The sequence below is a fragment of the Oncorhynchus keta genome, chromosome 19 (genome assembly GCF_023373465.1).
Source record: "Oncorhynchus keta strain PuntledgeMale-10-30-2019 chromosome 19, Oket_V2, whole genome shotgun sequence".
Taxonomy (NCBI): domain Eukaryota; kingdom Metazoa; phylum Chordata; class Actinopteri; order Salmoniformes; family Salmonidae; genus Oncorhynchus; species Oncorhynchus keta.
Genome location: NC_068439.1, coordinates 33,453,411 through 33,472,218, shown reverse-complemented (window position 1 = coordinate 33,472,218; position 18,808 = coordinate 33,453,411). Strand labels below are relative to the sequence as shown.

The window sequence follows — 18,808 nt, the reverse complement described above, 5'->3', positions numbered from 1 at the left end:
TAATATCTTGTGTTGAGTACTTCAATACATTGACTTTAATGTTCCAAAATTACTTTTATGATAGGTAGTCAAAAATAATGTAGATATTCTGGGTTCACAGTTATATCACTTTTTTCAGACTAAAATGTGTTTAACACAAGAAAGGGATAATATCTCTAACATGTTTTAAGTAATTCCCCCCTCCATCCTTAACAAGTCATATTTTGTTAGAATTTCAATATCACAAACAGAATTTGTGCTATAAGCAGGCCATTTTTTTCTGAGCGCCAAAAAGGGACTTTTTCAAATCCTCCTACAGAGTCACATGCAGATAAGATGTTTCGATTTCATTTCTATACAGTATCAGAAACAGCAGATTCTTAGGTTTCGAAAACACTTCCCATTGCCAAATCAGTCTCAAAATTGAATCGATGAGCTCAAAATATTACTTTTTCTAAGAATAGCCTCTGTTCTATGCGCTCCACATTTGAGCATGCCAGCAACAGACAGCCTGTAGTAACATAAACTAATGAAAATGTATTTGTGTTCTTGGAAATAATATTTTTGGGTACAATAATGTAACCCAAGAGCTTCATAAACACAACCAAAGTATTATTTTGAAAATGTTTTTTTTTTTGTGTAACGATCCTGGGTTTATAAACGGGGATATCGACTCTGCCGCTTGAGCATGCTTTTGCGGCACAGTCGATAGGGGCTGGACTTCGGGCTAGAAGGTCGAGGGTTTGAGACCTGCTCCCTGCTGTTTAATTACATTGGTGTCAGAAGTGAGATCGGACCTTGCATCCACGACAGTGCATGTGCTTGGCCAGTGAGCGCGTTCCTATAAGACGTAGAGTCACAAGCTAGCGCGAGGACGTAGTGGAGGGAGTAGTGTAACAACCCAGAGTTTATAAGCGGAGATATCGACTCTGCCGCTTGAGCAGGCTTTTGCGGCACAGTTGATAGCGCGCTGAATTTTGGACTTTCGAGACCTGCTCCCTGCTATTTCACTGAATTTTGAGTCAAAATTATCCCTCATTGGCCTGAATGGGGATCCAGAGGCCAGGCTTTTCTAGTATTAAAAGGAAACATTTTAATTATTTAATAAATGGCCTTAATATTGGTTTCAAAGTAGTACAAGTCAAATGTGTAAATTTACTGTCAAATCTACGGTTTATATTTGTCCCAAAAAATAATCTCGCTTGAAGTTTGTGGAGCATCTGTTTTGATTTTGGTTAGTATCGCTTTAAAATGGCATCTAAGGATACTAACCAAAATCGAAACAGATGCTCCAGAAACCTCAAGGGAGATTATTTTTTGGGACAAATATAAACTATAGATTTGACAGTAAATAACTCGAAACTACTTGTTTACACACTTGACTCGTACTACTTTGAAACCAATATTAATGCCTGGCCTCTGGATCCCCATTCAGGCCAATGAGGGATCATTTTGACTCAACATTCAGTGAAATAGCAGGGAGCAGGTCTCGAAAGCCCAAAGTTCAGCGCGCTATCATAATATGGGGACCCCACCATTTGTTTTGGTATAGAGCTAGGAACGGTTCTAGGGAATTGTAACCACTGTCAAATTAAGACTACACTCAGAATATTTTACTTTGAAACTATACATCGTTCGGTTCGTAAACATTCGATTTGTAAACACTCACAGGACACAATATATAATCATCATGTGTGGTTGTCAATCTCTAAACAGGTATGGAAATTGAATGTGAAGAAATACAATTGAGTGTGGAAAGTGAATTAGGATTGAAGGGCTGACAGATTAATGTGATTACATTTAAAATGAATGTCTCTTACCGTTTGCAGTGTTTGTCCATTTTGTGGTTGGCAGTGGTGTTGAAGGAGTGGCCACAGAGCAGTTCAGTAGCTGCTTTCTTCTTGCTGAAGAAGGCTCATTTTATCCTCCAATGTCCACCTCTTCTCAACCATCTTATTTTTATTTCTGCATCCCTCTCTTCAGCTGCTCCTACTTACTGGTACCGAGCAACTGAAAACCCAGAGAAAAGTCGTGTTTTACATGGATCTTTCGAAACAATTTTTTTTTTTTTTTACGTAGGAAGAAGGTTTGAGGATTTAGCGAGGTAACTTTGGCTAACTTGAGTTCAATTTGGTATAACCGGTCATACGAAAGTGGTTCACCTTTTAGCCAGGTACATAACATATCTGACCTGCTCCGGGGAATGCTAACGAGTTTAAATCATGACGTCGGTGATCTTCAGGTCGTGAAGTCAGCTCTCGAAGGATGCCTGAGTTTCGACTTGGAATTCCGAGTTCCTTTTTTTCCCAATGCCAGTTGTTATGAACGCGGCATAACTCACGGTTAACTCCATTTATCGCGAACGAAATGTCCGAGCCATGAGATGACGACCAATAAAATCAGATTACCTCCCTCTTGCAAAGATTGCGTCATCATCCCCATCATTTGAGGAAGAAGACTGATTACATATTTTAATAAAATGTTTTTTTGTGTTAAAATGTAGTCATGTTAAAATATCACGTTACACATTTAGTAATGACAGAATGCATTTTATACTTCACGCACATTAAGACTCTTGTATGACTTAGATTAATACATTATTGTATCTATTTTATGATATGAGTGGGGGGAATGGTGCTTGTGCATTGATAAGCACACCAAACTCGGCATCACTTATCAGTAATTAAATAAAGACAGCACTTCTAATAGCCTATTTCACACCAAAGCATGCTGAATGTGCACATTAACATTTCTTTCATTTTTATTTCAGCACAAATGAAAACGTGGCACTGATGCACCCAATGGAATAATGTTTCAGCATTGCCTCAATGAAGAGTTCAACGTTCAACTACCTATGTGCGACATGTGTTACCCCTTCTATGAGCTTATAATATAAACAACAACGAGAAAGGTACGGTTTATTTCACTTTTAATCATGTCAGCACATGTAACAGCAATTTACAGCCCCTTTTTGTTTCTTATTCTTCCTCTCCCCAATTCACTTAAACTATATTTCTTTATTTCCAAATGCTTCACCAGAGTACCCTCTAGTACCCCCAGCTGTATTAAGCCCCTTACAACACCCCCTCCCCTGCAAAAAATACAGTTGAAGTCAAAAATGTACATACACCTTAGCCAAATACATTAAATCTAAGTTTTTCACAATTGCTGACATTTAATCCTAGAAAAAAATCCCTGTTTTAGGTCAGTTAGGATCACAACTTTATTTTAAGAATGTGAAATATCAGAATACAGAAAATGATTTATTTCAGCTTTTATTTCTTTCATCACATTCCCAGTGGGTCAGAAGTTTACATACATTCAAATCGTATTTGGTAGCTTTGCATTTAAATTGTTTAACTTGGGTCAAATGTTTTGGGTAGCCTTCCACAAGCTTCCCACAATAAGTTGGGTGAATTTTGGCCCATTCCTCTTGACAGAGTTGGTGTAACTGAGTCAGGTTTGTAGGCCTCCTTGCTCGCACACTCTTTTTCAGATCTGCCCACAAATGTTCTATAGGACTGAAGTCAGGCTTTGTGATGGCTACTCCAATACCTTGACTTTGTTGTCCTTAAGCCATTTTACCACAATTTTGGAAGTATGCTTGGGGTCATTGTCCATTTGGAAGACCCATTTGCGACCAAGCTTTAACTTCCTGACTGATGTCTTGAGATGTTGCTTCAAAATATCCACATAATTTTCCTCCCTCATGATGCCATCTATTTTGTGAAGTGCACCAGTCCCTCCTGCAGCAAAGCACCCCCACAACATTATGCTGCCACCCCCGTGCTTCACGGTTGGTATGGTGTTCTTCGGCTTGCAACCATCCCCCTTTTTTTTGGGCCAAGCAGTTCTATTTTTGTTTCACCCATGTGCAGTTGCAAACCGTCATTTGGCTTTTTTATGGCGGTTTATAGCAGTGGCTTCTTCCTTGCTGAGCAGCCTTTCAGGTTATGTCGATATATGACTTGTTTTACTGTGGATATAGATAATTTTGTACCTGTTTCCTCCAGAATCTTCACAAGGTCCTTTGCTGTTGTTCTGGGATTGATTAGCACTTTTCACACCAAAGTACGTTCATCTCTAGGATACAGACAGAACGCGTCTCCTTCCTGAGCGGTATGAGGGCTGCGTGGTCCCATGTTGTTTATACTTACGTACTATTGTTTGTACAGATGAACGTGGTACCTTCAGGTGTTTGGAAATTGCTCCCAAGGATGAACCAGATTTGTGGAGCTGTACAATTTTCTTTCTGAGGTCTTGGCTGATTTCTTTTGCTTTTCCCATGATGTCAAGCAAAGAGGCACTGAGTTTGAAGGTCGGCCTTGAAATACCTCCACAGGTACACCTCCAATTGACTCACTAGGCTGCCCTGGGGCGGCAGGGTAGCCTAGTGGTTAGAGCATTGGACTAGTAACCGAAAGGTTGCAAGTTCAAATCCCCGAGCTGACAAGGTACAAAATCTGTCGTTCTGCCCCTGAACAGGCAGTTAACCCACTAGGCCGTCATTGAAAATAATAATTTGTTCTTAACTGACTTGCCTAGTAAAATAAAGGTAAAATACATTTTAAAATAAATTATGTCAATTAGCCAATCATAAGTTTCTAATGCAATGACATAATTTTCTGGAATTGGAATTGTGATACAGTGAATTATAAGTGAAATAATCTGTCAGTAAACAATTGTTGGAAAAATTACTTGTGTCATTGTTACGTTCCCCAGTTTATGTGTTGTAGTTTGTATGTTTGCATGTGTTTATTTCAGGAAATGGCTTCCTGAAATCCATTAAGCAGCTGATTGGTCGACTCCGGGGCTAATTGGAGAGCTGACCCCGCCCCCTCGTCAAGACGCAGCTGTCTCCAATTACCTATACCAGAAGATATATAAATGCCACTGTTCTGTTCAGGAGAGAGAATTTTTGCTGGAAGTAGACTTGCTAGAGAGATTTTGATAGAGGTTGATTTTGAGAGAGGATTTTGCTAGAAGTTCATTGCTGAGAGTTGGTATGTTTTGTGAGTTTATTGCTCAGATAGAGCTTATTTGATGTCCTTTGTTTGTTAGTTTGTTTGTGAAATTGTTTAATATTCTGTTTCATTTGTTCCCAGGGGGGAAGGGGAAGGCACCTAGGGAGTGCTTAGGCAAGAGGCCCGCGGGCATACATATACCCGTAGCATATTCGCTGTCTAGGCACACTAGGTAAGACCTGGGCGGACCACCCCCTGTATTTTGGTTAGGGCACCAGGTGGTGTTAAATTAGGTAAGTAGTGGGTAGGCAGGTAAGATTGGAGAGGGGGGGCTTTGAGATTTACTTTCTTTGCTTTGGTTCCGTCCAGCCCCTTTTCCCCATATTACCGTGTGAAGGAATAAAGTCCTTGTAAACGGTACCACATTCTGTCTGTTGTCATCCTTACTCGCACCTACAGTCCATACCTTTTTCACTTCACGGAGAGTTTAATTGTAGCAGGGTGTTGTGTTCCCTCTTCATAGAGGCGTGCGTAACAGTCATGCACAAAGGTGATGTCGGCAGGGCTCTCCAGAGGGTGGTGCAGTCTGCACAGCGCATCACTGGGGGCAAACTACCTGCCCTCCAAGACACCTACAGCACCCGATGTCACAGGAAGGCGAAAAAGATCATCAAGGACAATAACCACCCGAGCCACTGCCTGTTCACCCTGCTTCCACCCAGAAGGCGAGGTCAGTACAGGCGCATCAAAGCTGGGACAGAGAGATTGAAAAACAGCTTCTATCTCATGGCCATCAGGTTGTTAAACAGCCACCACTAGCACAGAGAGGCGGCTGCCTTCCTACAGACTTATTATCATTGGCCACTTTAATAAATGAAACACTAGTCACTTTAATAATGCCACTTTACGAATGTTTGCATATCTTGCATTACTCATCTCATATGTATATACTGTATCATTCACTATCTATTGCATCTTAGCCGCGCTGTCACTGCTCATCCATATATTTTATACTTATATATTCTTATCCCATTCCTTTCCTAGATTGTGTGTATTAGGTTTTGTTGTGGAATTCTTAAATATTACCTGTTAGATAATGCTACACTGTCGGATCTAGAAGTATTTCGCTACACTCGCAATAACGTCTGCCAACCATGTGAATGTGACCGATTTGATTGGAGTAATTATTAAATAAAGAGTGAGGGAGATGGTGTGTGTGTTTTGGTCACTAATACAGTGAACATCCCACATGCTTTGAGATCACACATTTTGTTTTTGCCAATTAACAGCCGATCTGAAAACAACAGTTTATTTTGCTCTTCAGCTTTCCTTGTCTCAAGAGGGTCCTAATTGTAACGGCAGATTTCCTCTTCGTCTGAAGAGGAGTAAGGATCGGACCAAGATGCAGCGTGGTAAGTGTTCATGACGATTTATTAAAACCCAGGCTACCTAAGTATGATTCTCAATCAGAGACAACTAACGACACCTGCCTCTGATTGAGAACCATACTAGGCTGAACACAAAAACCAACATAGAAAAACCAACAGACTGCGCACACCAAGTCACGCCCTGACCATACTAAATAAAGACAAAACCAAGAAAATAAAGATCAGAACGTGACAGTACCCCCCCAAAGGTGCGGACTCCGGCCGCAAAACCTGAACCTATAGGGGAGGGCCTGGGTGGGTGTCTGTCCGTAGTGGCGGCTCTGGCGCGGGACGTGGACTCCACTTCACCATAGTTTTAGTGCGCCTCTTAGCCCGCCTCCGTGGCCTCTTTAGAGTGGCGACCCTCGCCGGCGACCTTGGACTGGGGACCCACGCCACGGGTCCCGAATTAACGGGAGACTCCGGCAGCGCCGGACAGGCGGGATACTCCGGCAGCGCCGGACAGGCGGGATACTCCGGCAGCTCCGGAGTGACAGGCGGGAGACTCCGGCAGCTCCGGAGTGACAGGCGGGAGACTCCGGCAGCTCCGGAGTGACAGGCGGGAGACTCCGGCAGCTCCGGAGTGACAGGCGGGAGACTCCGGCAGCTCCGGAGTGACAGGCGGGAGACTCCGGCAGCTCCGGAGTGACAGGCGGGAGACTCCGGCAGCTCCGGAGTGACAGGCGGGAGACTCCGGCAGCTCCGGAGTGACAGGCGGGAGACTCCGGCAGCTCCGGAGTGACAGGCGGGAGACTCCGGCAGCTCCGGAGTGACAGGCGGGAGACTCCGGCAGCTCCGGAGTGACAGGCGGGAGACTCCGGCAGCTCCGGAGTGACAGGCGGGAGACTCCGGCAGCTCCGGAGTGACAGGCGGGAGACTCCGGCAGCTCCGGAGTGACAGGCGGGAGACTCCGGCAGCTCCGGAGTGACAGGCGGGAGACTCCGGCGGCTCCGGAGTGACAGGCGGGAGACTCCGGCGGCTCCTGGCTGGCTGACGGCTCCGGCGGCTCCTGGCTGGCTGACGGCTCCGGCGGCTCCTGGCTGGCTGACGGCTCCGGCGGCTCCTGGCTGGCTGACGGCTCCGGCGGCTCCTGGCTGGCTGACGGCTCCGGCGGGTCCTGGCTGGCTGACTGCTTCGGCGGCTCCTGGCTGGCTGACGGCTCTGGCAGCTCCTGGCGGCTCTGACGGCTCAGGACAGACGGGAGACTCTAGCAGCTCAGGACAGACGGGAGACTCTAGCAGCTCAGGACAGACGGGAGCACCTGTGGGCAGAAGACGGAGAGACAGCCTGGTGCAGGGGGCTGCCACCAGAGGGCTGGTGCGTGGAGGTGGCACTGGATAGAACGGACCGGGCAGGAGCACTGGAGCTCTTGAGCACCGAGCCTGCCCAACCTTACCTGGTTGAATGCTCCCGGTAGCCAGGCCAGTGCGGCAAGGTGGAATAGCCCGCACTGGGCTGTGCTGGCGAACCGTTGACACCATGCGTAAGGCTGGTGCCATGTACGCCGGCCCGAGGAGACGCACTGGAGACCAGATGCGTAAAGCCGGCTTCATGGCATCTGGCTCGATGCCCACTCTAGCCCGGCCAATACGAGGAGCTGGAATTTACCGCACTGTGCTATGCACATGCACTGGGGAGACTCCACCGCATAACACGGTCCCCTGTCCGGTCTCTCTCTCTCTCTCTCCGGTAAGCACGGGAAGTTGGCGCAGGTCTCCTACCTGGCTTCACCACACTCCCCGTGTGCCCCCACCATGAAATGTTTGGGGCTGCCTCTCTGGCTTCCAGCCGTGCTGCCTTCTCATACCAGCGCCTCTCTGCCTTGGGACGGCGATATTCCCCTGGCTGTGCCCAGGGTCCTTTACCGTCCATAATCTTCTCCCAAGTCCAGGAGTCTTGTGTTCTCTGCTGCTGCTGCCCATTACCACGCCGCTTGGTCCTTTTGTGGTGGGTGTTTCTGTAACGGCAGATTTCCTCTTCGTCTGAAGAGGAGTAATGATCGGACCAGGATGCAGCGTGGTAAATGTTCATGGCGATTTATTAAAAACAAACTGAACACTGAAATACAAAACAATAAACGATGTGATGAAAACGAAAAACGAAACAGTACCGTGTGGCGACAAACACTCACACGGAAACAAACACCCACAAACCAACAGTGAAACCCAGGCTACCTAAGTATGATTCTCAATTAGAGACAACTAACGACACCTGCCTCTGATTGAGAACCATACTAGGCTGAACACAAAAACCAACATAGAAAAACAAACACAGACTGCCCACCCCAACTCACGCCCTGACCATACTAAATAAAGACAAAACAAATTAAATAAAGGTCAGAACGTGACACCTATTACTATCTGCGTTCCCAGCGAATGACCTGCCACTTTCGCAACACATTGAAACAAACTTTTTTCATTGATGTTACATTTACTTGAAACTTTAGGCTATTTTTCATCGCATTAGAACCCTTTGAGTGAACTTAAGTTGGTATTTAGGACTGCAGTGCTTTAAACTACAGGCCTTTTATAGAAAAAGCCAATCCCAGGAGCTATGGAGCTTTAGTTTTTATCCCAGGCTCTGATTTAAATGATTTCATAGGAAGTTTTGTTATAGCACATGACTGCTAAATGATTTTGTAGGAAGAGGGAGCCTAGTCGGTGAGAGAAAGTCAAAAGACAAATTCTTGTCTCATCCCTTAAAGTCAGACTCCAAATGATTTAATATCACAATAAATAAATATTTGTCGCTAATGAGACTTTAGTGTAATCGTTTGTCGCGATATGTGGTCCTTCTGTAGCTCAGTTGGTAGAGCATGGCGCTTGTAACGCCAGGTTAGTGGGTTCGATTCCCGGGACCACCCATACGTAGAATGTATGCACACATGACTGTAAGTCGCTTTGGATAAAAGCGTCTGCTAAATGGCATATATTATTATTATTATTATATTTATTATTATATTATTATATTATTATATTATTATATTATTATTATTATATATTACGTACAGTATCACTCTCTTAATTGGTCAACAAGATGTGTGTTGCTGGACTCCACCCTTTCCTTTGACCAACACATAACACAGACTGTCAAATCCTAATTCTTCCACCTCTGCAACATTGCTAAAGTCAGGTCCTCCCTCTCCTGTCCTGCCGCTGAAACCCGCATACATGCATTAATCTCCTCCTGTCTTGACTACTGCAATGCCCTACTCTATACAGCATCAACTCAAGCTCCCTCCATAAGCTCCAAATGGTTCAAATCTGCAGCCCAACTCCTCAACCACACTGTCCTGGCGGCACATCACCCCTGTCCTCTGTGAACTCCACTGGTTCCTTGTCTCCCAACGCATTGATTACAAGATCCTCCTTCTGACCTACAAAGCCCTTCACCACCTTGCCCCCCTTACCTCTAGGACATTCTTCTCCCCACCAACCCACACGCGCATTCTGTTCCACCACAGCAGGCCACCGTGCTATCCCCAGGTCGAAGCTCCAGAGCTTCAGCGACAGGGCCTTTTCCACAGTTGCTCCTAGGCTCTGGAACTCCCTCCCTCCAGCCATCTGTGACAGCGAGTCCATCACTGTCTTTCAGTCCCTCCTAAAGCCCCACCTCTTTGACAAGGTCGAGCCTTAAGCGAGTCCATATACTACAAAGACATTCCTCTCTTCACCATACTGAGCTGCACCTAACCCAAACCCTTACCCTACCACTTACCCTAAACAGGGTTTGTATCCAAATCCCAACCCTCCCCTACCCATACACTGATACATCACATTTCTCTTTTTTCAGCCCACCCCTATCTTTATTCATGTTTTTGTTTAGTCTGATTATTTCTTGTTGACTAAATTTGGTTGTTTTACAATTGTGAAGTGACTTTGGGCCCTTGAAAAACTCTATAAGTCCACTATTGTATCATTATTATTATTATTATTATTAATTTGCCATGTGAGGATTATTTTATCTAATAGAAGTTTTGCAATGGTTAGGTGGTTACAAATGCAATAACACAGTATAAGTGGACGCAAGTGGCATTTTGGCAACTTTGTTGTGCCTGTTGTCATAGAGACTCATCATGGATATAACCCCTTTTAGCATGGGCATTGCCGTTGAGGGCTTCCAGCATTTTAAAGTAGATAACTGGGTGGGGAATCCTGAGTTTGGATCAATCAGCCAATGAAGATGGCACAATGGCCTCAATGGCACTGCCCATGCTGTCACAGATGCTATAATGGCACAGATACAAAGATGAGTCCTATATTTATCTCTATGACCTGTTGTTCACATGCGTATCTGCCCACTCATTGGCTAGAACTCATTCTCTTAGGTGGTAGTTTCCAACTCAGGTCCTAAACTATCCCCAACCGGACACATTTCTGTTGTGGCGCCGGACAAGCGCACCTGATTGTACTTGGCAACTAATCTTCAACCCCTTGAAAAGTTGAATGTGATGTGTTTGACTGGGGCTTCAACAAAAATGTTGTGTGCTGTTGGGGGTATTCGAGGACCAGAGTTGGGAATCAATGCCTGAGTTGAAGCATAGTAATACTCCAGGGGTTTTATTGTTTGTGAAAATAATCCTGCTCTTCAAGATATGGTAGAAACAGTAAACATGCTAAATAAATCGTGTTTTTTTTCCCCCCTTTTTTTTCTCCCCTTGTCCCCGAGGCCCCATGCGGTGCTGTCTTTTTGAAAGCAAACCTGAGTGGATGGGCCAACAACGCCTGTTTCATCTAGTCATCCAGGGCCTGACAAGGTCTGACTGGCCCGGTCCCCAGTGAGATCTCAGAGTCAAGGCTCGCCACGGCAATCCATAAACAAACGGAGCCAAACGTCATCAGATGTTGGCTTGCATTTAACCGGTGGACGTTCTGGGCAGTGGAAGGTGTGGTGGTAGATTTAGCTTTGATTTTGGATGTTGGATGTAAATATGTGGAGACTAATAGAATTTGAAGTTAAGTCAGTCTTTTGGATGCTCAACGTCAGTGTGGCCATATATTCTGTAAATTTCCATAAAACACCAGTGTTGTATTATGTGGATGAGCCACACAATTGCTCTATTTGAATTCTTGAAAGACTGGCTATTGGAAGTGCCTGTGTCTGAAATCTGTGGCACCTACTTTTTGGAGAGAACCCTTGCGGCGGATGGGTGTAGTAATAATCAAACCACTTTTTCTCCCAGAAGGGTATGGGTCTGATGTTCCAAGAGGTCCGTGTGCCCCGACACCTCGGAGAACACGGCAGTATTCCGGTGGACCAACTCTCTGAGCTTTTGTCGTTGGGTTGGGCTGAGATCTTCCCTCATTGCCACTTCGACCAAAGGAGGGCCCTGATGTGGCCGGGTCCACGTTACGCACAGTGCCTCGTGTATGTGTGACATTTCTTCAGTAAATTCACATGGTAAAGCTGGAGGGGTTTTCTCCGCCCCGGTTGGCGGACCTTATAGTTGACGTCGCCTACCGACTCAACGATGTCGTAGGGCCCATGACCACGTAGCCAGGAATTTACTCTCCGTGGTAGGGATCAGCACCAAGACCTTCTCACCGGGTTGGAACTCTCGTGGTTGGGCCCCCCGGTGGTAAACACGCTCCTGGGCACGTTGCGCCTGGTCTATGTGCTCTCTCTCACCACTAGCCAAATCACCGTCATCCTCATCTCCTCCACATGTTCTACTATGCTGAAAAGAGGGGTTGGCTGCTCTTCCCAGATCTCCTTGGCTAGGTCCAGCAGCCCGCGGGGCCGACGGCCATACAGGTTCTCAAAGGGGGAGAACCCTGTGGATGCTTGGGGTACCTCACACACTGAAAACATCAGGTGGGGCAACACCTGGTCCCAGGTCGCCCTGTCTCTCTCGATGACCTTCTTCAGCATCTGTTTCAGGGTCTTAACGAAGCGTTCCACCAGCCCGTCGGTTTGTGGATGGTACACACGGGTCCTTACCTGTTTGATTCGTAACAGATTGCAGACATCCATCATCACACGAGACATGAACGCGGTGCCCTGGTCCGTCAGGATACCCACCCAGCTAAATAAATGGAAAAGCTCCCGTGCGATAACTTTTGCTGCCGCCGTGCATAGTGGGATTGCCTCAAGATACCGGGTGGCATCGTCCACAATTACCAGGATGTATTGGTGTCCTCTCACGGTCTTCACCAATGGACCTACCAGATCCTTTGCCACCCGTCTGAATGGCACTTCTATAATGGGCTAGGGAACCAAAGGGTTTCGATAATGCACCCTTGGAACTGTGATCTGGCACTCCGGGCAACTACGGTAGTAGTCCTCCACGGCGCGCTTGACTCTGGGCCAGTGGAACCGGTTCCCGATCCGCTCCCTGGTTTTCTCAATCCCCAGGTGTGCCCCAAGCAGGTGGGTGTGGGCAAGCTGCATCACAGTCCTACCATACTGGCTGGGTATGAGTAACAAGTCTTTGGTATACCCATTATGCTTTGCTACCTGATACAATAAATTATGCTTGATTGCGAAGTGGGGGTAGCGCCGATCACTTACCCCAGGTAACAGTACGCCATCCACCGCAAACACCTGGACCCTAGGGTTCTGGAGATTGGGGTCTTCTAATTGGGCCGTCCCGAACTGACCCGTGAGGATTCCCATGCCGCGGGGTCCGTCTAGGGCCTCCACCTCCATAAAGGGGAGCCTGAGGTCTTCCTCGCATGGTGGATCGCTTGCCGGAGCGGGGTCGTCTCCCTCCTCCGGGTCTGACTCGGGCCCAGTGGACCCCTCTCGTGGCAGGGGTTGGGTTGCACAGGACACCGTCTTTTTTCCTTTTCTTCCTACCTCCCGTACTTGCCTCCCCAGGTCCCTCCCCCACAGTGCCTGGAAGAGAGGGCAGTCTCGACCGAGGAGAAGGGACACAGGCAGGTTAGGAACAGCTCCCACGTGCATCTGGCACTCCCCCTTTGGGGTGGTTATCCTCACGGGCACAGTTGGGTACCTCTTCGTGTCCCCGTGTACACAGGACACTGTCACCTCCTCGTCCCCTGGTTCCTCCTTCCCCTCTCATGTGAGCCACTGCGGGTGGGCCAGGGTCACCATGCTGCCGGACTCTGCCGGAGGGGCCGACTCGGTGTGCGCCCAAGAGGAGGTGACGTAAGTCGCCATCCGGGTTATCCCAGAGCTGGGGGTTGCGGGTGTTCTGGTGAATCTCCACCACTGTCAGCAACTCCTCCAGGCTCTTGGGGTTCTGCATGCTCACCGTCTTCTTCATCTCGTAGGGCAGGGCCCGAAGGTATTTATCCAGAATAAGCTGGTCGAGCATCGGGAGGGACGGTACTTCCATCGGTAGCCTACCCTTGGTCAGCCGCAAAAGGTTGATCATCTGAGCACGGGGGACAGAGTGGGGTCAAAGGCCCAGTCGTGGACCACGACGTGAGAGATTGAACCCATTATGGCTTAGTATCACCCGTTTGAGTCCCTCATAATTCGCTGCCTGATCAGTGTTCAAATCCAAGTAGGCCTTCTGGGCCTTCCCAGAGAGGTAGGGTGCCAACAGGCTGGCCCACTTGGGCTTGGGCCATCCTTCCCGCTGTGCCGTCCTCCGCACACTCGACCCCACGGCACCCAAAGCCGAGCATGCAGAGATTGACACAGAGACAGGGAGGCTTTAGTCCAAAAACAACTTTACTAAGACGGAAAATAAACCTATCAAAGAAATCACTTCGGTTTTGCTCTGTCTTTCTTCTATCTCTTAACTGGTGTATGTCTCTCCCCCTTCTCTCTCGCGGTGTGCCATCGTGCTCCATTAATTTAGCCTCCACGGCTGGTTGGCACTTTCCTCTGAATACCTCCTCCACTTATAGCAGTCCGTGTCGGGGTGCCCAGCTCTCGTATCCCCAGCTGAGGGAGACAACGTCGCCTTACGTACCTTCCCTCTATTACCATCCCCCGGGGTAGACCTCCTGGGATGCATTAATAAAACAAATGCTGAGTCACCAATCAATAATAAAAAAATTAAAAAGCAGAAAGTAATTCTTATTTATACTATATATTTCAATCTAAAACTACATGCATTATCTCCCTAACTAAGTATGATACTGTCACGTTCTTTCAAAATCGAACCCAGAAGCAAACCAGGACAAGGAGAGTAGGAAGAAGGTGAGTATTTATTTACAAGTGAATGTGAATGGGTAGATATATCCAGGTGGCGTAGCGGGCAGCGGTGGTGAGTTGATGGGAGTAAATAGGTGGATCCAATGGGGTAGCGGAATCCTCCGACGACCAGGCGGGAATGGGGTAAATGATCCGGGTGAGTAACTGAAGACAGAACAAACGGAGGTAAGTTTAAGGCAAGCAATACGTAAAAAACAACAAAACAAATTCTATCCAACTTGAGGCTGATACTATGGCACAACATACTGTTCATGGCTAACGATCCGGCAGGGAATGGATGTCAGGTCAGAGCTTTTGAAGGGGAGAGGTGATGATCAGGACAGGTGTGCAGATTACTGATGGGATACAGGTGCGGGTGAACATCGATCTCCCAACAAGCTACTTCGCCCGGCAACCAGACAGGGTGCGTTCCAGGACACCAGAAACACACTCCAGGACAGAAACACAGGCAAACACAGACTCAGGAAGCGGGATTCATGACAGATACTGTACTTATGAAGCACTGTCTTTATACTACCCGAGGTAGAGACTGTCTTTAGAGCCGCCAGAGTCGCCCGTCTGTCCTGAGCCGCCAGAGTCGCCCGTCTGTCCTGAGCCGCCAGAGTCGCCCGTCTGTCCTGAGCCGCCAGAGTCGCCCGTCTGTCCTGAGCCGCCAGAGTCGCCCGTCTGTCCTGAGCCGCCAGAGTCGCCCGTCTGTCCTGAGCCGCCAGAGTCGCCCGTCTGTCCTGAGCCGCCAGAGTCGCCCGTCTGTCCTGAGCCGCCAGAGTCGCCCGTCTGTCCTGAGCCGCCAGAGTCGCCCGTCTGTCCTGAGCCGCCAGAGTCGCCCGTCTGTCCTGAGCCGCCAGAGTCGCCCGTCTGTCCTGAGCCGCCAGAGTCGCCCGTCTGTCCTGAGCCGCCAGAGTCGCCCGTCTGTCCTGAGCCGCCAGAGTCGCCCGTCTGTCCTGAGCCGCCAGAGTCGCCCGTCTGTCCTGAGCCGCCAGAGTCGCCCGTCTGTCCTGAGCCGCCAGAGTCGCCCGTCTGTCCTGAGCCGCCAGAGTCGCCCGTCTGTCCTGAGCCGCCAGAGTCGCCCGTCTGTCCTGAGCCGCCAGAGTCGCCCGTCTGTCCTGGGTCGCCCGTCTGTCCTGGGTCGCCCGTCTGTCCTGGGTCGCCCGTCTGTCCTGAGCCGCCAGAGCCGCCCGTCTGTCCTGAGCCGCCAGAGCCGCCCGTCTGTCCTGAGCCGCCAGAGCCGCCCGTCTGTCGCCAGTCAGCCAAGAGCCGCCAGTCAGCCAGGAGCCGCCAGTCAGCCAGGAGCTGCCAGATCCGTCAGTCAGCCAGGATCCGCCAGAGTCTCCCTCCAGACCGGATCCGCCAGAGTCTCCCTCCAGACCGGATCCGCCAGAGTCTCCCTCCAGACCGGATCCGCCAGAGTCTCCCTCCAGACCGGATCCGCCAGAGTCTCCCTCCAGTCCGGATCCGCCAGAGTCTCCCTCCAATCCAGAGGCGCCACTCACTCCAGACTCGACCATCACTCCAGTGGCATCCTCTAGTCCATGGTCGGCGGTGAAGGTTCCTGCTCCAGAGACATTAAGTAAGGGTGAAGTGGAGCCGGGTCCACGTCCCGAGCCAGAACCGCCACCTCGGGGGTTCTCAATTAGGCAGCTGTCTATCATTGTCTCTGATTGGGAACCATATTTAGGCAGCCATATTCTTTGGGTATTTTGTGGGTAATTGTTCCTGTTCCAGTGTTTTAGTGTTCACGTTACGGGACTGTTTCGTCTTCGTTCCTTTTGTCGGTTTGTTGTTTTTGTTCGGTTTTTAAGTATTACCATTAAATATGGATTATCATCATGCTGCCTCTTGGTCCTCCTCTCTTTCACCCAAAGACAATCGTGACACACTTACACATAATGATTTTCATGTAATTACATTTTCACATGTAAAAACAATCACGTCACTCTGTCCACACATTTCAGGGTTGCGTTGAAACAATAACAGGTAAATGATCCAAGACCAGCTCAGTTAATCTCTACCATTGTGACAATGAGTCGTCATAATGCTGCATCAAATATACATGATCTTAGGGGCATTGGCAAACGCAATGTAAGTCATTTAATTTTTGTACCCCTAATTGCACTGAATACATCTGTTTATCCTACAGCTATTGTAAGCAATAATCATGAGCTTATAAACCAGAGTTCCACTGTTAGCACTGAGGTGGTGTGCAATAGTAGGAAGACCACTTTATGCAGCTCACCCTGCACTATCAGCTTCAATGTAAATAACATGAGTAAGTCTACTGATAGGCTTCCCAGTAAAGCATTAAAAACAATCAAGCAACCCAGAAAAGTGCTAAAAATAGCCCATATTAACATATGTAGCCTAAGAAACAAGGTCCAAGAAGTCAATAATTTGCTTGTAACAGGACATTCATATTCTGGCTATCTCTGAAACACACTTAGAAAGTACCTTTGATAATACAGTGGTAGCTGTATGGTTATAACATCTACCAAAAAGACAGAAATGCCAACGGAGGTCGGTGTTGCGGTCTATATTCAGAACCACATTCCTGTAAAGCTTAAAGACGATGTAATGTTAAATACTATTGAAGTAATATGGCTACAGGTTAATCTGCCTCACCTAAAGCCCATTCTAGTGGGAAGCTGCTATAGACCACCAAGTGCTAACAGTCAGTATCTGGATAATATGTGTGAAATGCTTGATAAGGTATTTGATATCAACAGAGAAGTCTATTTTCTGTGTGATTTAAATATTGACTGGCTATCATCAAGCTGCCCACTCAGGAAAACACTTCAAACTCTAAACAGTGCCTTCAAGCTGGATCAGGTTGTCAGTCAACCTACCAGGGTAGTTACAAACAGCACAGGAATTAAATCATCAACATGTATTGATCACATCTTTACTAACGCTGCAGATATTTGCTTTAAAGCAGTATCCAAATCCATAGGATGTAGTGATTACAATATAATAGCCATATCTAGGAAAACCAAAGTTCCAAAGGCTGGGCCTAATATAGTGTATAAGAGGTCATACAATAAGATTTCTTGTGATACATATGTTGATGATGTAAAGAAAATGTGCTGGTCTGTGGTGTGTAATGAGGAGCAACCAGATGCTACACTTGACGCATTTATGAAACTGATTTTTCCAGTTATTAATAAGCATGCACCCATTAAGAAAATGACTGTAAAAACTGTTAAATCCCCTTGGATTGGTGTGGAATTGTATGGTTGAGAGGGATGAAGCATAAGGTATGGCAATTAAGTGTGGCAGTCCAACTGATTGGCAAACATACTGCAAATTAAGAAATCATGTGACTGAACTAAATAAAAATGAACTACACTATGAACCAAAGATAAATTATATAAAATACAATAGTAAAAAGCTTTGTGGCACCTTAAATAACATTTTGGGGGAAAAATCCAACTCGGCTCCTTCATTCATTGAATCAGATGGCTCATTCATCACAAAGCCCACTGATTTTGCAAATTACATTAATGCCTTTTTCATTGGCAAGATAAGCAAACTTAGGGATGACATGCCAGCAACAAACACAGACACTACACATCCAAGTATATCGGACCAAATTATGAAAGACAGGAATTTCATCACATCTAATTCCGTAAAGTCAGTGTGGAAGAGGCAAAAAAAGTATTGTTATCTATCAACAATGACAAGCCACCGGGATCTGACAATCTGGATGAAAAATTACTGAGGATAATAGCAGACGATATAGCCACTCCTATTTGCCACATCTCGAATTTAAGTCGACTAGAGAGCGTGTGCCCTCTGGCCTGGAGGGAACCTAAAGTCATTCCACTTCCCAAGAATAATAAAGCCCCCTTTACTAGCTCAAATAGCCGACGAATCAGCCTGTTACCAACAAAATATTGTGTTTGACCAGATACAATGCTATTTCACAGTAAACAAATTGACAACAGAATTTCAGCTCGCTTATAGGGAAGTGTTTCAAATACTTGTTCTCCCCACTGTAAATAATATCCACGCCAATTTGCATGGTTGAGTGTCTATGTGTGTAGCATGTAGTGCGTATAGCCTTAATATTGAGGATGATAATTGTAATCCATATCGTATCAACGTTATAGTTGCATCATAATTACCTTCAACATCATTGAAAAACACATCCCAGCATTTCCATAGCAATTGACATTTCACATGATCATGAAATAGGCCTTGCATTATTATTAATATAGAGACGGCTTCACTACAGTACAAATGTATCCCGTAAAATATGCTATTATTACCCAACGTCAATATATTATGTGTCTATGTGTATGTATACGTTTGTAT

At 46.9% G+C, this 18,808-nt stretch overlaps 1 protein-coding gene and 1 long non-coding RNA gene across 2 annotated transcripts in view; one reads left to right on the top strand and one right to left on the bottom strand.

Moving 5' to 3' along the window:
* LOC118398094 (mucin-5AC-like) overlaps positions 1–18,808 on the bottom strand; it is a 221,734-nt gene that overhangs the window by 138,183 nt on the left and 64,743 nt on the right. The gene's annotated exons all lie outside the window — the stretch shown is intronic.
* Positions 1,333–5,335, top strand: LOC127909360 (uncharacterized). The gene is made up of 3 exons (XR_008070900.1): positions 1,333–1,695; positions 2,750–2,890; positions 4,744–5,335. It is a non-coding gene; the product is annotated as an uncharacterized LOC127909360 (long non-coding RNA).